Raw genomic sequence first — 23,047 nt, 5'->3', positions numbered from 1 at the left:
AGGGAGCCATGTTGCAGTGCTCCGTGTGTGCTTATATGTAAATAAAGTAGATTAGCCAAAATGCTGAGTTGCTGAGGTCTGTCACGCGAACTGCGAAGACTCTGCAGATCCGTAAGTGTGCCAATGTCTGTTGGCATCGGTCGCTGTTATGTTCTGGCTGAAGAAAGCTTTTGAAGCTCCCGAACGATCGACCAGGAGAGAGGGAACATGCCAGTCAGGCATGTGTCTCTGCCAGGGTCCTACTCGAGTGTAGGACGAGCTCCTGACACTGCCACCCTTGGCCTTGAACAAAATAGGCTTTAAAAGAGGATTAGAAAAAATCATGGAGAAGAGGACTTATCAATGGCTACTAGCCATAATGGTTTTGTTCTGCCTTCAGTCAGAAGCAATGATGATTCTGAATACCAGTTGCTAGTAACCCCAGGAGGAGAGAGGGCTCTTGTGATCAGGTCCTGCTTGCAGGTTTCCCAAGGGAATCTGGTCAGCCACTGTGAAAAGAGGATGCTGGATTCGATGTGCCATTGGCCTGATCCAGCAGGCTCATTGGTTCCTAGGAGAAGATGGAGTCCAGTCATAGAGCTAAACACAACCATGAGGCTGTTAGGATTTCTATCCATCCATGCTGCTCTAACAGTAGCATTAAGTTTTGTGTGCATCATGTGAGTGTCTGAGAGAGCGTGAGACAGGAAGTCTGAGTACAGTGGTACCTCAGGTTAAGTACTTAATTCGTTCCGGAGGTCCGTTCTTAACCTGAAACTGTTCTTAACCTGAAGCACCACTTTAGCTAATGGGGCCTCCCGCTGCACGATTTCTGTTCTCATCCTGAAACAAAGTTCTTAACCTGAGGTACTATTTCTGGGTTAGCGGAGTCTGTAACCTGAAGCGTATGTAACCTGAAGCCTATATAACCCAAGGTACCACTGTACTGTTGGAGTACTGTTGGAAGTTAGTTTCCCTTCTGAAAGTGTTGCTGTTCTGTACTGGTGCTCAGAGAGCACAGACGTGCTGAAGGATTCTCTGTGTATATAGACTGTAAATAAAGTAGTTTTAGAACTACGATTGACTCTTTCTTCTGCTATGATATGCCAGAAGATGAGCGTGCTCCTCTCAGGAGGGAGGGGTCGCTCATTACTGGTCTCTCTGGACTGAGGGAGATTTACAGCCAGGGAGGACCACCCAAGAGACACCCCAGAGTCTTGGGAAGTTGGCGACCTTCCCGGGCATGTTTCCAACATGTGGCAGCTGTTGCATGTATAGCTGTGGCTAGCAGCTCAAACCAGGTTTCAGACACTGAGGTCTTGAATGAGGTACAAGGCTTGTCCACAGGAGAGACAATGCCACACCTGAAGGTTGCAAGAGTCAGCACTGTTTCCTCAGACAAAGGTAGAGCAAAAGCTCTAGTGCCATGGAAAAAAGGTAGCCAGGGGTTTGAACTGGTCAAAAATGGAAGTGGTACAATAGGGGTATACTATGTGTATGACTGGTTAGACAGTGTTCTCGAAGCTACAAACATGAATCTGACCAAACTGCGGGAGGCAGTGGAAGACAGAAGTGCCTGGCGTGCTCTGGTCCATGGGGTCACGAAGAGTCGGACACGACTGAACGACTAAACAAAAACATGTCTATGACAACTGTTTGTTTATGTCACTTGATGCTGCACTAGCCGAGGCCTCTCTCCCTGGGGAACTCTTCCTAGGCCATAAATCTTCACCCCAAGCCATATCCCTTGTCCACCCAGTTCCCCAGCCTCCTCAGGTGTTTTTTGCCTGTGGTGGGGTGGGGAACACCTTCTTGAACTGCCTGTGATACTGCTTCTTACTCAACAAGGTAGAGGATGAAAAGTTCCACGTTGAACTGATAGTGCAGAGCAACCACCAATTTAAAGTGTGGCTGGAATAGAGCCACAGCTGTTGCTCCACCCACTTTTGCCTGCGGCTCCACCCACCAGGCCCCAGAAGGTTGTGGATGTGGCAGTAGCAGTCCAGTAGGCGTTACCTGACTCCCCAATGCAGCAATTCAAGTACTGAGCTAGTCTAATTTGAAGGAGTACTGTGAAGATCAAAGGGAAGGAGAACGTCTACGCTGCCTTTAGCTCCTTGGAGAAACTAAGATAAAAAGATAAACAATTACGTCAAATCATTGCACAATGAACTTTCTTTTTTTTAAAAAAAATATCAGTTTTTCTATTTTGCATTTTAGAATATTCATTTAAACAACCTTAAAATATCGATGACTTCCCTTCTTCTTTTTCCATGGTTCATTTTGCATATCATAAATCCCTGCATATTTTACATAAACTAAACCATTCAGTATTCCATATTAAACCGTCAAAACTTATTTACACTGTTGAATTTATCTCAATGCTGCCAACATTTTCAAGTGTACACAATTCCCCCCCCCATATATTCATTAAAATTTTCCATTCTTTTCTAAAAGTACATTCTTCTTGTTCTCTTATTCTATATGTTAAGTCTGCAAGCTGTACATATCCCGCCAGCTTCAGTTGCCATTCTTCTTTAGTTGGGACCTCACTCGTTTTCCATTTTGGGTCTAAGAAAACACGGGCTGCAGTAGTAGCATACATAAATAACCTTTTTTGATACCTGGGAATTTCCCTCTGAATTATCACCAACAAAAAGGACTCTGGCATTTTTGGAAAGTACTTTTGAATATATTTTTTTCAGTTATTATAAATTATTTCCCAATACTCTTTTGCCCTTTTACAACATTGCACAATTAATTTCTTCCCTCCCCATTCCTTTTTCCTTTTATGTCATGTCTATTCCAATGTGAGCGAGCAGACGGTGGCTTTTAATCTGTGTACAGCACTTAGAAAATGTGGGATGCTGTAATGACCAGGTGCAGGAACCAAATGGGAGGAAGTCCCTGTCCAATCACTTTCTCAGCTGTCCTCTCTGATGCAGCCAGGTTGGACGGCTGTGGATGGGGACAGTTCTGGGAACTGAATTGTCAAACAATACTGGGTAGGTCCCAGCCAGGCCAATGGAGGCAACCTTGCTGTCTCACCTGTCCCTCTGATGCAGACAAAGAGGATTTGACAGGTGGAGGCTCTCCTGGGAAGGGAAGAGCAGAAAGGAAGTTGTCGGTCCCAGTTTGGCTTTCCTGGCAAAACTGTGACTTTCCATCTAACAAGAGGCATCAACAGTAGCTGACAGTGTTCCTTTGGAACAAAAGTATGCAATCAGTTAAAAGTCTTAGAGTTGACTAAAAATATTGTAATCAGCAGCATACATATTCATGCACTTCGTTGTTGTTACTGGGAAAAAAGGGAGAAAGAGCTATTTATGCCTATTTTGGAAGTTTGGTTGCTTAAAAAAAAAGAAAGAATAGCCTGGAGATATCATAAAAAGGACTGAATCCATCAAAACCAAATCAGCATTTGTTTTCTGGACGATAAAGCATGACAGCTAGCCTAAGAAACAGATTAAAGTAAGCAAATGTTTTAGGCTGCAATCGCACACACATTCACCTGAGAGTACGCTCCGTGGGATTACTCCTGAGTAGACACAGATAGGTTTGCACTGTTAATGTAATGAGAAATAGGATGCTCTCATTTCCTGAAAGTTATTTGTGAGGTTATTGGAACCACATTGAAGCCCATATTTTAAGCAATGCAAAATATATTTTTATTTCCTTCTTTCCCAGGGTCTGACTACACACAGTACTAGCGCAGTGCCAAAATCTATTCTACAGTTCCTTAAATTTTTTAAAAAACTATCTTACTCTGTGAGAGAAAATTTTGGAACATTTGTAGGAGTATTCAGCTGCGAGTCTCCACCTACGCTCAACCTGTATATTTGTAGATAAATGCAAATATTGCAAAATGCCACAAGCTTCTATTGGCTTCTTTCAAAGGAAACTGAATTCAGGTAAGTACTGGAATCCCTGGAATTACTTGAAGAATTGGGGGAGGACTATGGCTCAGTGTCAGGGAATCTACCTTTCATGCAAAATGTCCCTGGTTCAATCTGTGGCATGTCCTATCTGACACTCCAGGGAGCCATTTGTTAAGCATAGTAGTTTAATTCACTGGAAAATAAATGCTTGTATGCATTACTATGTGTTTAAATTTGATGGTTTGGTAACTGAATTCTAGAGAGGACTCTAGTAGGTCTCATGTGATTGGCTAACATTGGTCACATGGGAGGTATCTAGTGAAGGAGAGACTCAGTTTTTATGTGAAGCAGGAGGGCAGTGTTTTAGAATCCACTGTGAACACTGCTAAGTAGAATAGAGTGTTGGAGTGCTCTGCTTGAAAGAAAGAGGCCAAGGTTGCAGGAGAAGAGGAAAGTGGAAATCTCTCCCAGGAGCTGCAAGAAATGGGCTAACTGATATATACAAGAACGAGTGCTGAATTCTGGAAAGAGGGGAAAATACAGTTGTTTGGAAGCTGGAAGATCAGACTGTAAGCCCATGCTTGGAGAAGCATGTGATTGTAAATTGTTATTGTTGTTTAGTCGCGTCCGCCTCTTCGTGACCCCATGGACTCCTGTCTTCCACTGCCTCCCGCAGTTTGGTCAAACTCATGCTGGTAGCTTCAAGAACACTGTCCAACCATCTCATCCTCTGTCGTCCCCTTCTCCTTGTGCCCTCCATCTTTTCCAACACCAGGGTCTTTTCCAGGGAGTCTTCTCTTCTCATGAGGTGGAAAAAGTATTGGAGTCTCAGCTTCAGGATCTGTCCTTCCAGTGAGCACTCAGGGCTGATTTCCTTCAGAATGGATAGCTTTGATCTTCTTGCAGTCCATGGGACTCTCAAGAGTCTCCTCCAGCACCATAATTCAAAAGCATCAATTCTTCAGCGATCAGCCTTCATTATGTTTTAATTCATCTATAAGTATCTGGAAGTAAAGTTTTTGAATGTTAAAGTCTAGACATTGGTCTAATTCCTAAAGAAGGGTGCCAGTCATATATATGATTTGAGCTACTGAGCTGCATTTTCTCTACTCTTGCTTCAACACCATTGCCAATCTGGTAGCTCAACACATACAAATCTTCTCCCAGTTTTCCCATCTCAGACTGGTAGTGTGGTGTGCTGTGGGGTTCAACAGATGTTGAGAGCCAGTGTGGTGTAGTGGTTAAGAGCAGTAGGCTCGTAATCTGGGGAACTGGGTTCGCTTCCCCACTCCTCCACATGCAGCTGCTGGGTGACCTTGGGCCAGTCACACTTCTCTGAAGTCTCTCAGACCCACTCACCTCACAGAGTGTTTGTTGTGGGGGAGGAAGGGAAAGGAGACTCCTTAAGGGGAGTAAAAGATGGGATATCAAATCCAAACTCCTCCTCCTCCTCTTCTTCTTCTTCTTCTTCTTCTTCTTCTTCTTCTTCTTCTTCTTTCTCGAAAAGAAACTGACCTCAGAAATAGCATTTCTCTTTCCTGCTCTGCGCCTCTCACTTTTTGGGAGTGAAGCATCAATCACACATTTGAAACGTATCACAAAACCCAGTCCTTCTTCCCTGAGAAGATTAAACAAATGTGCATTGTTGAATGTGAATTATTAGCATCCGCAGCACAAGGGGACAGGGCTGGCCCAAGACATTTTGGCACCTGAAGGGGACAGCAAAATGTCCCCATCCTGCCAGGGAACAAGGGGTACTGGGTGAAGATCTCCATTGGTGACAGGGAAGGGGGGGGATCAAACCAATCTTACCCAACAGTTGAGGTGCGAATTAAAGGCCATTGCAGGGGGGGGAGAGGCCCACTCTGAATTATGCCGGGTGGGTGCAAAGCCCAGGAGACCCCGAAGGACAGCCCAGGGGTGTTCTGACACCTAGGGGTGGGAGGAGTCAAGCAGTGCTTCCTATTTGCCAAGAGGCTGCTATAAAGGTGGCGTTGGAGGGGGTGTTCCGACATTGATGAAGCCGTACACCCAGGGCCAGATTTAATTTTGATGAGGCCCTAAGCTACTGAAGGTAATGGGGCCCTTTGTATGTCCAGCTGTCCTATGTCAACAACAAATTGTCGCTGTTTTTTTGTGCTGAATATATGCTATCTGATAATTTATGGACCTAATAGATATCTCAAGCCATTTGCACATGTTGCCGTGCAACCAGTCCATACAGAATGTAGGCACTGTTTTGTTGAGCATCCGTTTCGGCTGCAAACAGTGGGATTGTTGTGGCGTCCTGTCCGTTTCCACTGTGCCAACCTGATCTTCCTGGCTACAGCAGAATATCTAGCAGAGTAACTTGTGCATCTGTGCCTGTGTGGAAGGAATCTCAGCCATGCAGTAAAACTCTCGTACAACATCTGCTTCTATTCTACAAAGGGTTTACTGTACAGCAGCAAAACAACAACAGCCAGGAGAGAGCGAAGGCATGATGCTTCTCCTGTCTTGGCCAAAACAGAAAGTAAAACGTTCACATAACAAAGATGCGAACACCCCCCCAGTGACAGGATGTCATTTCCCGAGCTGTTAACCCTGTAAGCCCTGGGTATCTCCACAGGCACCCTATATATAGAAAGGAGCAAACCAGGGATATTTTAGGGAGCAGGCTAGCAGGCGGGGCCCATGACTTACATCATAGGAGCCTACACAACATAAAACACTGTTGCTGTATGTAGGCTTTATTTTATTTGTTTTTTATCTTCTATTTTGGAAATGTACATCCAGGTTTTTTCCCTTTAATTTTTTGGGGGGGCCCTAAGCTATAGCTTGCTTAGCTTATACGTAAATCCGGCACTGCATGCATCCGGGCGTGATGCATGCCTTGGAGGCTAGATCTGCTGCCCCAGTGGATCCTGCCACCAGACGTGATCTCCTCACCTTGCCTCATGGGTGGGCCAGCCTTTCAAGGGGATCTTTACACCCCTCAGGTAACCAGCAACAGGCCAGTCCTTCTTCAATTTGTTCTGCACAGTGAAGCTGAAAACACAATCCATGTCAGGGGAAGCGATCAGAAGACAACCTGCGTGTGCCTTTGTATAAGGAACGAGATCTGTTCTTTCAGCTCCATCCTTGGGATCTGTGCCTAATTGGCAGGCTTCTCTGATAGCTCTGGACTCTGTTTATCAGAAGGGCTGGCAGGCTATCAGAAAGTTAGTCTTCTCTGACTACAAGTCATTCTCCATCAAGCACCTGAATCACAGGTGTGAAGTGGAGATAAATTGGATCTTCGCTTTCTCTCCCTCTCTTTTCTGTTCTGTTTTGTGCCCCAACAACAAAAAAAGTCTTACATGAATTGTGCTGATAAAGTGCAATAAACACCAGCATAGATTTGGGACGATGCTTAATAAGTCCAGAGGACATTATAAAGGAGCAGCAGGCCTGGTTATTGATAGCTCTTCTGTGATCTTTTTCGTTGATTATGCAGCACTGAAGAACATGCAAATGGCAATGCGGCAGTCAGCCAATGGTCCATCTCCTTCAGCATTCTGTCCACTGCAATGGGCCAATCAGATGCCCTGAGAAACTTCACCAACAAGGCAAGGTAGGAAATGCCTCTGAACAAGTTGCCCATCTGGCTGTAATTGCTAATAATGTAGGAAAATAGGAGGAAGCTGCTTCATGCAGACTATTGGTCCATTGAGCTTAGTATTGTCTATGCCAGAGGTAACCAATATGACACCTCCAGATGCTCTTGGATTCTAGCTCCCATCATTCCCAACCAGCATGGTCAGTGGTCAGGGATGATAAGAGTTGTAGTCCAGGAACAGATGGAGGGCACTATGTTTCCTACTGACAGCGGTTCTTAAGGTTTTCAAACTGGCAGCATCCCCAATCCAACCTAGATAACCCCAGGCATGGTTACTCTGCAATATCTTCTGCTGCTTTCAGCATAAAACATTTCCAAGTAAATGTGCTTAGGATTGCAGCATCTTATCCTCCCAGTTCTGTTCTCTCTTTCTTGTGCAAACCAGCATGAAGTTAACCTTGAGTGTAGCTTCTGAGAACGAACAGCAGACTGCCTGAGCTCAGATGGCTGAGGTCGAGACCAGACAGTGTCTGATGAGCAGTGATGGCTGGTTCCATTGGGGCTCCTTGTCTTCAATATGAAGTTAGCTTCAAGATAGATAGATTCTCTCTCTCTCTCTCTCTCTCTCTCTCTCTCTCTCTCTCTCTCTGTGTGTGTGTGTGTGTGTGTGTTTTGAAGCAATGATTCTTCAACATCAACTTCGTTGGACTGGTCATGTTGTGCGGATGCCTGATGATTGTCTTCCAAAACAACTACTCTATTCCGAACTTAAAAATGGAAAGCGCAATGCTGGTGATCAACAAAAGAGGTTTAAAGACTGTCTCAAGGCAAATCTAAAAAAATGTAGTATAAACACTGACAACTGGGAAACATTTGCCTGTGAGTGCTCCAGTTGGATGACGGCCTTTACCAAAGGTGGTCATGGGCTCTGAAGACACTCAAACTCGGGACTCAAGGGAGAAACGTGCTAAGAGGAAGGCACGCTTGGCAAATCCCCACCATGATCTACTCCCACCTGGAAACCAATGTCCCCACTGTGGAAGGACATGCGGATCCAGAATTGGCCTCCACAGTCACTTACGGACTCATTGTTAAATCCGTGTTTATGGAAGACAATCTTACTTGGCTACGAGGGATCACCAAAGAAGAGAAGAAAGAAGAAGAAAAAGTGTGTATACGCACATAAGAGAAGAGAAAAAGGATGACTTTTTGCTACTGAATGTGCCTGCTTCCTGCTGGGACCAAGCCTGGCAACAGAGAGGATAAATAAACCCAATTCAGGATGGGAAAGATTTGTGGTCATTGGCAGAGATGTCGCCGAGCTTCATAATTCCTTGGCTGGGAACAAGAACTTGGGCAATTTGTCAAATGCGGGGTGAGCGTTACAGCCCTTGAGTCCTATTCTGGCTCAAATCAACAACTACAGCTGCAGCAGCAACTGCGACATAGGTCAGGACAACCCAAGAACTGGAAGCTCAGGACGGTTTCTATCACCATCTTTAACATCAGATGTAGCCGTCACAAATCCAGGGCACAGGTTGTCTCGCCCTGCTCAGTTCTGGTTAAAGGTAAAGTGACCCCTGACCCTTAGGTCCAGTTGTGGATGACTCTGGGGTTGCGTGCTCATCTCGCTCTATAGGCCGAGGGAGCCGGTGTTTGTCCGCAGGTTGCAGGTCATGTGGCCAGCATGACTAAGCAGCTTCTGGCGAACCAGAGCAGCACACAGAAACGCCGTTTACCTTCCCGCTGGAGTGGTACCTATTTATCTACTTGCACTTTGACGTGCTTCCGAACTACTAGGTGGGCAGGAGCAGGGACCGAGCAACAGGAGCTCACCCTGTCGCGGGGATTCGAACCGCCAACCTTCTGATCGGCAAGCCCTAGGCTCTGCGGTTTAGACCACAGCGCTACCAGTGTCCCTTCAGTGATGGGCAAATCTGTCAATATTGATTTCTCTCAGTTTCTAATTTTTCCAATCTTAAATTCAGTTATCTACATTTCCATATCAGTTTGCTTAAAAAAAAGATTTAAAGTTCTTGTGAAAATTCATCCTAAAATATCTCCTAATATGCGTGTTTTTGTAGCCAACCTTGCCTAATGCACACATTTTTGCAAAGCATATTTCCCCCTAACGTAACACATTTATTTATTTTTTGCGTTATTTTCAGCAGTATAACATTTTAACACACATTTCATTCTAGTATGTGCATTTTTGCACACATTAACTTGCTGGAGAGCTGCATTACTTCATTGGGCGAAGTGTGAATCTTGAAGGATGGCTGTGTTTCGGTTCATGCATTTTTTCAGAAAGTGAGAATTTGGCAGGTTCGGCTCTGGAGAGACTAGGGATGCTTACATGAGATCTCACAAGAGCTTGGATTATCCCACAAAATCACATGAGAGCATCACAGAGATGGCACACTGTGTGGGCCTTGCCTCCCAAGCAAGGCAGAGAGCTCAAAAGCTCTTTTCCTTCCAGGTAACCCAAACAGGCCTAGTGCAAAAATAGCTTTTAAGTTGTCCTCCTTGCTTGGCACTTGACTTGCACAATTGACTAGCCAGAGGACTCTTTTCTAGAAGGCTTCTTTAAGGTAAAGGGACCCTTGACCGTTAGGTCCAGTCGTGGACGACTCTGGGGTTTATTGACCGAGGAAGCCGGTGTACAGGTTCCAAGTCATGGCGAACCAGAGCAGCGCACGGAAACGCCGTTTACCTTCCCGCCAGAGTGGTACCTATTTATCTACTTGCACTTTGACATGCTTTTGAACTGCTAGGTGGGCAGGAGCAGGGACCGAGCAACGGGAGCTCACCCCGTCAGGGGGATTCGAACCGCCGACCTTCTGATCGGCAAGCCCTAGGCTCTGTGGTTTAACCCACAGCGCCACCCGCGTCCCAGAAGGCTTCTTTACACTGACTCAAAACATTGTTCCAGAGCACTCTCTGATCTGGTAGCAATTCTTTCCAGGGACTCAGGCAGAGATCCTTTCTAGCTCTTTCCCCCTGTATGTAAGTAAGTAAGCAAACAAGCAAGCAAGCAAGAAAGCACATGTTGCTCAGTTATCAGCCCTGATTGTAGAGGGATGTTGAGACTGGTAGTCTCTCCTTTCTTTGGCCTCTTAGCAGAGGTAATAAAATGCAGAAGCTCCAGCCTTTTCTCCTTGCACTCTGCTCTCTGTCTGCTGCCTATAACTCAAGCCCACTGACCTTCAAGAGGAGAATTACAAGTCATACGGCATAATAAAGGAAGATGGGGGCTGCTGAAGAAGCGTTTTTATTGCTAGTGATTTATGGGCAGCTGGGGAACAATTGGTCGGGGGGAGGATTAGTGTTATCTAGTTATTTAGTAATATTACAAAGCTGCTGTTTCTCCTCTGATTTATTGCATTTCGGAGATGTGGAGGCCCCCAGGAGGCCTTTGGGGAAGACTCTTCTTCTTCCATAAATCTAAACAAAACAAAATGATGTGCACTAAGTTGAGAGCTGGCCGAAGAGCCATTCGTCTATCTGAAATGGAAAAGGAAGGCCAAGTTATTGCATCTGCTCCACAGGTGACTCCACCTTAAATGGATCACTGACAATGCAGGAGGTCAGGATCCGTCTATACGCCTGGTGATTTCACACACACAAGAGCATGCAAAAAATCAATAGGTAACTGGTGTGCACTTTGCACCATATTTCAGGTGGAGTACTTAGACCTAGTTAGGTGTACCAGTCAGGGCAGTAGGTGAGGAAGGTTGGCCTGACCTCCTGACAGCAGAATTGCTGCTTTAACTGGGAAGAGGGAAGCAGCTGGGAGGTTGGCCCTGCACAGCTCATAGATGGAACAATCCAGTGTGGGATGTAATCCATTGGTGCAGTCAAATGCAACATTCCTTATTTCCCTAGAGTGGGCACAGGCAGGAGGATACCCGGTCAGCGTACCTTCCTGTTCCACTGGTCTGGAGCATCCTCCCTCTGCATGTGACCTGGGAGATGGACGTGGCCCTGGCTGACTCCACAAAAGAGCCGAGTCACGCAGCCGTTTTGTCAGTCTTTCTATTGTCTTGTGGTTGCTCACTTGCTTGCTGATCTTTTGCTGCCATGCTGCTCTCCTGCAGCCATTTTGTTGTCTCAATGTAATTTTGCTGTCTGCTGGCTCTCAGCCAGCAGCACATGACCTCAGCCTCCATATGAGATGAACTCACAGTTTCTTTGTGTAACTACCAGGTAAAGCCTGCCTTTCAGGAATGATATTGTGAGCTGAAATGTGAGTCAACTTTTTGTTACTTTGAAAGACTCTTGTGGCTTTATTCTTTTAAGAGGGTTCAAAAGGGGACACCAGGAAATAAACTTAACTAAGAGAGTCAAAAAGCTACCAGCATGAGTCTGACCAAACTGCAGGAGGCAGTGGAAGACAGGAGTGCCTGGCGTGCTCTGGTCCATGGGGTCATGAAGAGGCGGACACGACTAAACGACAAAACAACAACAACAAGAGAGTCAAACAAATCTGCAAACTAGCTTCCAGCTATATTGAGGGGAATTTGCTCTGCTACATCACTTACTAGTATGAGTGAAGGAAGGATAATATTTATACAAAAATGTCGGAATCTGCAACTGGAACAAAGGAACAGGAAAGCAGTAACGTCACATCTGTCTCCTCTCCCGTGAGACTTCCTACAGCCTGGACTGTCTCTGGAATGTGTGGAATGTAAACAGAGTCTTGTGACTCCAAAGCACTACTCAGTGGCAAACAGAAACTAACAAATATATCCTTTCCTACAATCCTTAACATGCCCACATGCAGTGCTCTTGTGGATGCACAAGACTGACCTCCTGGCTGCCTCGCCCCTCAACCTCTTGGTAAGCAGCAGTGATTCTGATGTTGGGAGGCCAGGTAAGTGTCACCAGCTCCTACTCACTGTACGCTCCTGATTAGAACTTCACTTATGCCATCTGCTAGGTCTGGGTGATGTATCGATACATCGCTCAAAATCGGTTCAAAGTCCACATCGCGGTAATGGTTTTACAATATTTGGCATGGCAATATATCACAAATAACAATGTGTGTGCATGCTACGTAAAAAAAATGTGATATGGGGGAAAATGTGAAGCCGGACACCTCTTCTTTCATGATTCCTGACACTGGAGAGCCAGTGTGGTGTAGTGGTTGAGAGCGGTAGTCTTGTGATCTGGGGAACCGGGTTCGTGTCTCCGCTCCTCCACATGCAGCTGCTGGGTGACCTTGGGCCAGTCACACTTCCTTGAAGTCTCTCAGCCCCACTCACCTCACAGAGTGTTTGTTGTGGGGGAGGAAGGGAAAGCAGAATGTTAGCCGCTTTGAGACTCCTTAACGGGAGTGAAAGGCGGGATATCAAATCCAAACTCTTCTTCTTCTTCTTCTTCTTCTTCTTCTTCTTCTTCTTCTTCCTGTTGCTCCGTACTATAAAATAACAGTTGTAACAATATGTTAAAGGTAAGTCAAAATGTATCCGTTTTAGACACCTAAGTAGTAACAGTTCCCAGGCACTTGTGCGCGAGTGGGGACAGGGTGTGGAAGGTGCTCTGTGTCCACCCAGTGGCGGCAGTGGCAAGGGGTTAGCATGCTCTGTCCCCACTGACTCAATACAGCGTCATGCTTCCGTCACAAACGGTTTCTCCATGTGAACCAGGAAGTGGCCTCCCCAGACAACAGAACGACTCTTCTTTTCTGATCTCTGTGGCTGTGATATCCTGTGTGACATGGACGCCATAAGGCAGTGGAAGGCGCCTGCGTACTCTATTAAACGCCCTCCTAACCCAGGATTACCAGACGTTCCCAGTTCCCCGGGACAGTCCCCGGATTTGCAAATCTGTCCCCGGGAAACGTGGCAGCGGCAGCCTCAGCAGCCTGGAGCCAGCCTGATAGCGCAGTTGGCTCTGGCTGGCTTCAGGAGCTGCTCGCTGACATGGTGCAGGAAAAATGGTGGGCGCCATGGCAGCGAGCAGCGAGCAGCTCCTGAAGCCAGCCAGAGCCAACTGCGCTACCAGGCTTGCCCCTCCTGGGTGACGACCGCCTGCCCATGACTCCTGAGCCTCCCCTGATCTGTCAAAACAAAGGGGGAAGGGGGAAGGAGATTGGGGAGGCTCGGGAGTCACGGGTGGGTGGCACACCATTGCCCAGTTTTTAAAAAACCTCTGTGCATTTATGTTTCACAGGGTGCGAAAGAAGGGATTTATACCTTTATACAAAATGCATGTGTGCTTGGGCCCAGGGTCTTTTGCCTCACCATCCCCACTACTGACTCCCTGTTGCTACCCAGCTTCAAAAAATAAAATAAAAGTGCCCCCGGATTCATTGAAAAAAATCTGATAACCATATCCCAACCCCCTTCCACACGGCCCTGGCCACTGGCAACCCACGCTACACCACTGGTCCCATTCTCCTCTCCTGCAGTTTCAAGCAACTGGTTCATATTTTAATTACCTGCAGACCTCCCCAAACAGCTGTCTTGGGCATACCGAAAACATTCCTAAAGTTGGTCAAATTCGAGCTGTGTTTGAGTCCTGAAGGTCATGGAGTCCGCCTTCAGGGCATCGGATGATGACAAGGTACGACTTCCCCTCTGTTCCTCATTTAAAATCCCTTACTTTTTACCTCCGCTGCTGTATCAACTGAAAAAATATCTGCCTGGAAACAGGGGGTGGGGAGGGTGTAGTTCTTCTCAAGGTCAATCAGAGAAATGGTTTCTGACAGTCTGTTTAGAATGGCAGCTTTTCCCTCTTTGTCTTTCTGTTTAATCAACAGTAACTCGCTGTGGGGTGTGCAGATGATTCTCTCCCACCAATCGATGCCATTGGGAGCTGGTGTTTCACATTCCTGAGAGAATTCAGGTACCAAGGACTTCTTCCCCACTCATCTATTAGTGCTGAGTTAAATATATCCTCTATAAAGAGTGCCAAAGCTTTTAAGTAAGTTTCTCCTGTGTGGGTGGGAGGGGAGAGGGAGAGAAAAATAGTGACTGTGTATGAATCATACACTTTTGTATAAAATACATATATTTTTCTTATTACATATTCCCCCCCTCCTTCCGCTTTAAAATTGCCCTGGGAATTTTTCCGAAATGTTTTCAGCTAAGATGCACTCAGCTTTCAGTCTACAAAGCAATAGGATGGTCTCTTTTGTAAAAGATAATTAAATTAGCTTACGGATCTCCAGCATTTTACAAATCTGTTTCTTCACCCCAGCTTGTATATCACAAGTTCAAATATTTACAGTGTGCTCCCTTGACCACTTGAGTGTTTGGTGTGTCCTCTTACAAGCCAGCTCATTTTAGAGCTGTGTCAAATGTTTTTCCAGGACAAAACTGGTGATTTCATTGAGATGGGGATTTCTCCTGAAAAAAATAAAATACTTTAGACTCTCAGAATATCAGTGATTTTGATTCAGTTTGGCACAATTGCTTTTATTCTGGCTGTTTTTCCTTTGTGTCTTTCCCCCCTATTTGCTGCTGCTTTTCCATTCCTAGATTGGTCAAATGTGTGCTCCCACCCAATCAGAGACAGGATGATGTCACAGCATAGCATAGGCAATCTCTAAGTGATGACATCAATGAAGGCCAGTCAGACCAATGTAAAGGAAGAAGCAGGCATTTTAACAGAGAATGAAGAAAACTACTGAAAAGCAGATATGGTTTTCCATCGATGCTATAATTGATTGGAAAAATAGCTAATGCTATTTGACACAGAGGATGCCACAGGGGACTATGGGAGAAAAATACAAATAGTAGTTCCTGGAAACCAGGTACAGTGGAATTTAATTCGTTCTGGAGGTCTGTTCTTAACCTGAAACTGTTCTTAACCTGAGCTAATGGGGCCTCCCTCTGCTGCCGTGCGATTTCTGTTCTCATCCTAAAGCAAAGTTCTTAACCTGAGGTACTATTTCTGGGTTAGTGGAGTCTGTAACCTGAAGCGTCTGTAACCCGAGGTACTACTGTATTTGTTTTGAAGGAACTTGTGATCACCCGTGATCTGGCTCCGGTTTTTTTGCTAATGGTGGTCAAACTCCCCTTAATTTGATTTGGAACTGGCTTTTGCAAGCTTTCTCAGGAACTTCTCATAGAAATCTTTTGGCTTTTTTATTATATGATATTATTATTATAATATCAACCAAGATGATGATATTAATAATACCCCGTCCATCTGGCTGGGTTTCCCTAGCCACTCTGGGCAGCTTGCAGAATGTACAGAATCAGCTGTTTGATTGGCAGATCTGGTTCAGTAGGTGGCAGCAATCAATTTGTTTCATTGGTCTCCATATGACCTTATTTATTGAGCGTTCCTCCTCATATGCTTGCTGCTTCTGGTATGCAATTTGGGCTAATATACATCTTTTTGCAAAGCTTACTTTGCCCAATATTTATATTTGTATGTGTCAGGGGTTCAGGAGCAGAGTCACAGGAGAGGGAGGAAATGGAGAGCGAGGGGGAGGAGTCCGAAGGAAATGTCAGCGATGACAGCAGTCCGAGGTCTCTGAGTCTCTCCAGTGACTCGGAGGATTCACAGAAAGGGGCCCCCATAGTCAGGGCAAGGGGAGTGCCCAGGGGGACACCTCGGGAAGAAGGGGCCAGAGGGGACTCAGAGAGTAGCAGCTGGAAATCCGGACCAGCGTCCCCCCCAGAGTGCAGTAGGGGGGAGGAGTCCCAGGCATCGGGATCAGGTGGCGCGCGGGCAGCGGGAGAACGTGAGGCAGGAGTGACCACACCCTCGTCAGGGAGCGAGGAAACGGTCATCAGGAAAGTTAAACGCGCGCGCGCGCCAAGTTCAAATGTACAGGAGGGCGGCAAGGTGGGCAGTCCGGGTAGGGAGCCAGGTCCTAAAGCCCGCCGAAGAGAGGGGGAGGAGTCAGAGGGGTCAACGTCTGCGTCAGAAGAGTCCAGGAGGGAGGAGACCCCGGGGGGTAGTAGGACCCAGAGGAAGAGAGAGAGAAGGAAGAGGTGGAGTAAGATTAGAGTCTTAAACTGGTGCACAGGGGGCGGAGACTCAGACGGAGCTTCGCCGGTCTAGACTCCAGACGTAGAGCTGGGACGCTGAGGCTTGGAAATGGAAACTATTCTTCAATAAAGACTTTGATACTTTACTACCGGCTAGCGTTGGTCCTTGGTGAGCTGGGACCAGGAGCCAGCTCTGACAGTATGCTTTTTTAAAAATTTAAAGGTGTTTTTATTTAAAGGTTCTTATTTTATTAACGTGCCAAATAAAACAATAGCAACAACTTCAAAACATTGGTGCTTCAGATAGGTATTGCATCAGGCAAACAAAGAATTATACAGGCATTAGAAAATTACAATATCGGATCTCCTTTTGTGACGCAGGCAGAGAATCTTGTTTACCTGAGTTAGAAACATAAGATATGAAGTCCAACTGTGTGGCATAAAAGTGTTCTGGGGTTTCCTTGGCTCTGGAAACGCAAAGTTTATGCGCTATCATTTCTACTGTTGCTGATGCCTACATATTTTTATATCATTTTTATACCAACACTGCAGAGAGCTGAAGGTTCTGCGCTGCCTTCCCTTGTTAGGCTATGAAAATCCTGGCTGCTGTCAGCATCTGGCGCTCAGTCTACACTCGAGTAGGACCCTGGTAGAGACACATGCCCGACCGGCATGTTCTCTCCCTCCTGGTCAATCGTTCGGGAGCTTCAAAAGCTTTCTTCAGCCTGAAAATCACAGCGACCGATGCACACTTAGGGATCCGCAGAGTCTTCGCAACTTGCGTGACAGACCTCAGCAACTCAGCATTTTGGCTAATCTACTTTATTTACATATAAATACACACGGAGCACTGCAACATGGCTCCCTCTCTCTCAAACATCAGACAGCAAAGAAGGAGAATAGTCCCACTTCACGGAACACAGTAACACAAACATCCTGTCTCCATCACTTCCCACTCTGTAGAGTCAAACATATACCGTCATGTGATAGACAACAATCCTATGACTGCAATCATGGAGCAGGAATTCTAACAAGTAATTCATAGAATCAGAGAGTTAGAAGGAACCCAAGTGTCATCTAGACCAACCCCCTGCAATGTAGGAATTTCAGCTAAATCATCCATGACAGATGGCCATCCAACCTCCGCTTAAAAACCTCCAAGGAAGGAGAACCCACAACCTCCCAAGGGAGATGCTTCCTCTGCCAAACACCTCTGACTGTCAGAAAGTTTTTCTGAATGTTTAGTTGGAATCTCCTTTCTTGTAACTTGAAGCCACTGGTTCGAGTCCTACCCACCCCCACCCCCACCCCCAGAGATAGAAAAAAACCCAAGTATGCTTCCTCTACCATGTGGCAGCTCTTAAGATATTTGAAGATCACTATCATTATCTCCTCTCTGTCTCCTCTTTTCCAGGCTAAACGTACCCGGCATGGAATAGGTTCATGCTGTCATCCCATATAATATACGCATTTCTTTTTTCTTTTTCTTCTTCTTATAATTTTTATTGCATTTTCAATTTTATCATAATCACAGTTTCCATAGTTCAATAAACCCAAACATTGTTCTAACAGAGCATCAACCTCCTCCCACCCCTCTTTCTGACTTCCATACATAGTTACATTATTCTTAGCATTTCTATAACCACTTTTTTTACCTTCTCTCTTATTTTTGTATTTCCCCTCATTAAATGTAAATTAGTTCCCTATATTCTCATTACAAAACATTTCAGCTCAAACCTACAAACGTTTTCAGATGTTTACAATGTTCTTTCATATATAATATAAATTTGTTTAAGTATGCCACAATGGCTGCAAGGATACTTTTGGCTCAGAATGGCAGAGCAAGATGGTGGAATACATAGGGCTAGCAATGCTGACGGGGAAGATCCGGAATCAATGCGACAAACTGTTTCTAATAAATACATTTCTATGCACTCGTTATGGGACGTGGGTGGCGCTGTGGGTTAAACCACAGAGCCTAGGGCTTGGCGATCAGAAGGTCGGCGGTTCAAATCCCCGTGACGGGGTGAGCTCCCATTGCTCGGTCCCTGCTGCTGCCCACCTAGCAGTTTGAAAGCATGTCAAAGTGAAAGTAGAAGGTAAATGGCATTTCCGTGTGCTGCTCTGGTTCGCCAGAGGTGGCTTAGTTATGCTGGCCACATGAGCTGTACGCCGGCTCCCTCGGCCAATAAAGCGAGATGAGAGATGCAACCCCAGAGTTGGCTTCCATCATGGTGTCCTGTTGCACCAGAAGCAGTTTAGTCATGCTGACCACATGACCTGGAAAGCTGTCTGTGGACAAACGCCGGCTCCCTCGGCCAATAAAGAGATATGAGCGCCGCAACTCCAGAGTGGGCCACGACTGGACCTAATGGTCAGGGGTCCCTTTACCTTTACCTTTATGCACTCTTTACCTTAGTACATTATTCTACAACATTACTCAGACGGTGAACCGCACTGCGAAATTTGGGGAGGATGGCTGTGCTTCACTTTGCATATTGTTTCAAAAGGTATATCATGAACTGAATGAAATTTCTTCCCCATCCATAATTAAGGTGCACAGCAGCAATGGAGAGGTACCCAGGACCAGAGAAGAGTCTTCCTCCTTCTTCTCCCCACCACTCACCCCAACCCCATTATTTTTTTTTTTAAGTGGAAAGAAATAGAAATTTCTCCACCAGAGGAGCCGTCCGTCCTAAAACGATTGATCTGGAGCAAAGCACCCTGATGCAATGAACAGTTTCCTGACGGGGATTTCCATTTCAGTCACTTTCCCCGCGTCATTTGAGATGTGTTTTTAAAAACCTTCTCCTTTGCTGATTTGTTTCACTCAGAGCCATTGCTACAGGAGCTATCGCCTCCTTGGAATACTAATGAGGCTGGTGCCTTTTCATCTAGGTAGCTGGAGAGATTCCTTCCCTTGCCCCTGTGCTCTTCCGTCCCTTTAAGGCTGTCATGTTGTGCTTGGCTCATCGCTTCCGTAGCTGCTCAGTCACAGCCTGGTCTTCTCAACTAAGGATTCCCTGTAGACTGGACTTTGCATGGCCATGCTAGCTGGGACCGATCAGAGTTGCAGTCCAATATGTCTGGGGGTGGGAATTGAGCTAGCAAAGGCTGCTGCTGCTGCTGCTGCAGACTTTTGCATTAAACATCCATACTGAAAAGGGAAATGCAACCCTTCATAGACTCATAAAACTGTACGGCTGGAAGGGAACCCCAGGGGTCATCTAGTCCAACCCTCTGAAATCCAGGTATCATGGCTAGAGAATCCCTGACAGATGTCCATCCAAACACTGTTTAAAAACCTTCTGAGGAAGGAGAGGCCACCTTGCAAAGTGGTCGGTTCTACTGTCAAACAGCTTTTGCCATCATGATTGTGTGTGTGTGTGTGTTTGTGTGTGTGTCTGTGTGTGTGTCAGTGAGACAAATGGGGGGGTTATTGGGTTGTTCTTGTTTTTATTTTGATTATGCATTTTGTGTTTTTATAGTGTGATTTTATCGTGTGAACCGCCCTGAGACTTGCAAGCATAGGGCAGTATACAAATTTTTAATATAGTGGTACCTCGGGTTAAGAACTTAATTAGTTCCGGAGGTCCGTTCTTAACCTGAAACTGTTCTTAACCTGAGATACCACTTTAGCTAATGCCCCCCCCCCCCCGCTGCCGCACCACCACCACCAGGCAATTTCTGTCCTCATCCTGAAGCAAAGTTCTTAACCTGAGGTACTATTTCTGGGTTAGCGGAGTCTGTAACCTGAAGAGTCTGTAACCTGAAGCGTGAGGTACCACTGTACAGTGGTACCTTGGTTTACGAACTTAATCCATTCCAGAAGTCCGTTCTTAAACCAAAGCCATTCTTAAACCGAGGCGCACTTTCCCTAATGAGGCCTCCCGCTGCCAGCGCCCTTCCACAATTTGGATTCTCTTCTTAGACCGAGGTAAAGTCCGCACACCAGGACACTATTTCCAGTTTTGCGGAGTTTGTAAACCGAATCATTCTTAAACCGGACTGCTCTTCAACGGAGGTACCACTATAATAATAATGATAATAATCAGTTATATGATAGGAGTAAGCATACTGTTTACAAATGAGGAGATTCATTGTAACTTGTTTTGACATTTACTGCTCTGACGCAATGTATTATATATGCAATCCGCTTTTCAGCTAGTCTGCCCAAGTCAATGTTTCCATTTGCTGTCCTGCAATGCATTCATTTAGTAAAATATGCTTCAGTCGAGACTCATTTATTCCAATCTATGAAAGGTGTTGATCTCCCTGATTACCAATGAGAAGCAATGCATATTTTTCCCATTATCAGTGAGCAAGTTACTCAACAGTATTCTTGAAATATTCCCTATTTTGTCATCGTATGGAACATAATAACCCACCATCTAACTTTGTCATGTTCATTAATTTCAGTGGGTCTCTACTGAGTAAAACTTAGCTGAATGCCATCCTCAGTTTCCACAAAACCTCACTAAATATACATGTCCGGAACATGTGACAAAGATTGGCATCTGGCGAATGGCAACCCAAATAACTGTCATCAGCTGCAGAAGGTTGTATGCAAGCATTTTAATCTCAGGCGAGTCAAGTATCAACGAAAGCTTTTTAAAAGCTGTTATTTAGAGGGCCCTTTATTTCCTGGTATGGCTCCTGCCTTTTCAACAGCTCTGTGACTGGCAGGTGTTCAACAGGGAAAGCTCATTCTGGCACGGAGATGCTGTGATGGTGGAAAGGTTTGGTTTTTGAGTTGCTTGTCACACAGCTGGTGTTTCTACCCTCTGAGGACTGCCGGCTAGATTGGAAGCAGATGAGAGGTGCACAGTATTTCCAAAGCTGGCACAAGGAGGTAGAAATTAAGGGAAGCTGGTGAGGTTGGACAGAGTCCATCAACCAATAGCTGGAGCTTCTCTGGTCTAGAACAAAGTCCTTCTCTGTGGACTTCTAGGAAGCTATGGCAGATCTCTACCACCTGGGGAGGGATGTGGATGGTGCTGTGGTCTAAACCACTGAGCCTCTTGGGCTTGCCGATCAGAAGGTCGGCGGTTCAAATCCCCATGACAGTGTGATCTCCTGTTTCTCTGTCCCAGCTCCTGCCAACCTAGCAGTTCAAAAGCACACCAGTGCAAGCAGATAAATAGGTACCATTGTGGCGGGAAGGTAAACGAAGTTTCCATGTGCTGTGGCTTCCATCACGGTGTCCTGTTGCGCCTGAAGCAGTTTAGTCATGCTGGCCATATGACCTGGAAAGCTGTCTGTGGACAAACGCCAGCTGAGATGAGCACCACAACCCCATAGTCGCCTTTGACTGGACTTAACTGTCCAGGGGTCCTTTACCTTTTTACCTTACCACCTTGAGAATCAGACAGCCCCTTTTCTTTAATGAATTATGAAGGATTGTGTTTTAATTGCATATGTTTGTTTGTTTGTTGAATTTATATCCCACCCTTTCTCCCCAAGGAACCCAGGGCAACAAACTTCTGTTTCCCATTGATCTCGATGGCATTGCATGACATACATCCTTAATCCTTCCATTGAAATCAATCATAGTTAAAACAGCTGTACTTTGACTACATTGACACCATGGTATACAGACCTAGGCATTTAGCTGCCAGCTGTTTAAAAGTAACCTCTGGTTTTTGTTGTACTAATTGTATATTTCATTATATCAAAAGGCCCTCTGGCCGGTTTATTCGGCATGAATATGTCCTCTTCCCACACATAAAATAAATCCCAAAATTGTCATTCCCTGGCATAAGACCACAGACTTTATTTTCCAGCCCCCACCCCATCCTGCTGTTCCACCCGTGAATTAATTTTCTGCCCTCGTTGATACTTAATTTCAAGAGTGAACACACAAGGCTGGCATTTCTGAATACCCACCACATACCAGATACCCATAGAGCAACATGGAGTTATATTTAAAAGATATTTCTATGCACGACAAGATAATCCAGTGGAAATGAAGCAAATGAATGGAGCAGAAATGATGATTGTACAAGTCTTGAAATGTTAAAATGGTACATCAACCCTTAACCAGACTTGAGAGGAGGTGTCTATCTGTCTCATCACAGTGGTTTATGCTTGCATTTTCCCTCTTTGCTGTGACTGGCTTCGTCTCTGGAGATATAGAGATATAGAGATGATAGATAGATAGATGATAGATAGATAGATAGATGATGATGATGATAGATGATAGATAGATAGATAGATAGATAGATAGATAGATAGATGATATAGATAGATAGATGATAGATAGATAGATAGATAGATAGATAGATAGATAGATAGATATAGATAGATGATAGATAGATAGATAGATAGATAGATAGATAGATAGATAGATAGATGATAGATAGATGATAGATAGATAGATAGATAGATAGATAGATAGATAGATAGATGTTGTTGTTTGTTGTTGTTTAGTCCTTTAGTCGTGTCTGACTCTCCGGAACCCCATGGACCAGAGCACACCAGGCACTCCTGTCTTCCACTGCCTCCCGCAGTTGGGTCAAACTCATGTTGGTAGCTTCGAGAACACTGTCCAACCATCTCGTCCTCTGTCGTCCCCTTCTCCTTGTGCCCTCCATCTTTCCCAACATCAGGGTCTTTCCCACGGAGTCTTCTCTTCTCATGAGGTGGCCAAAGTCTTAGAGCCTCAG

General features: G+C 45.4%; 1 protein-coding gene and 1 long non-coding RNA gene across 3 annotated transcripts in view; one reads left to right on the top strand and one right to left on the bottom strand.

Moving 5' to 3' along the window:
* PTK6 (protein tyrosine kinase 6) overlaps nt 1-23,047 on the bottom strand; it is a 736,207-nt gene that overhangs the window by 327,636 nt on the left and 385,524 nt on the right. The window lies entirely within an intron of this gene.
* LOC310680774 overlaps nt 13,849-23,047 on the top strand; it is a 45,676-nt gene continuing 36,477 nt past the window's right edge. The window contains exons 1-2 of the long non-coding RNA XR_014512932.1: nt 13,849-14,001; nt 14,198-14,283. This is a non-coding gene — a long non-coding RNA (uncharacterized lncRNA). The remainder of the gene's footprint in view (nt 14,002-14,197; nt 14,284-23,047) is intronic.

This window comes from Podarcis tiliguerta (genome assembly GCF_965153285.1).
Source record: "Podarcis tiliguerta genome assembly, chromosome: 6".
Lineage (NCBI taxonomy): Eukaryota > Metazoa > Chordata > Lepidosauria > Squamata > Lacertidae > Podarcis > Podarcis tiliguerta.
This window is presented reverse-complemented; position numbering and strand designations above follow the sequence as displayed.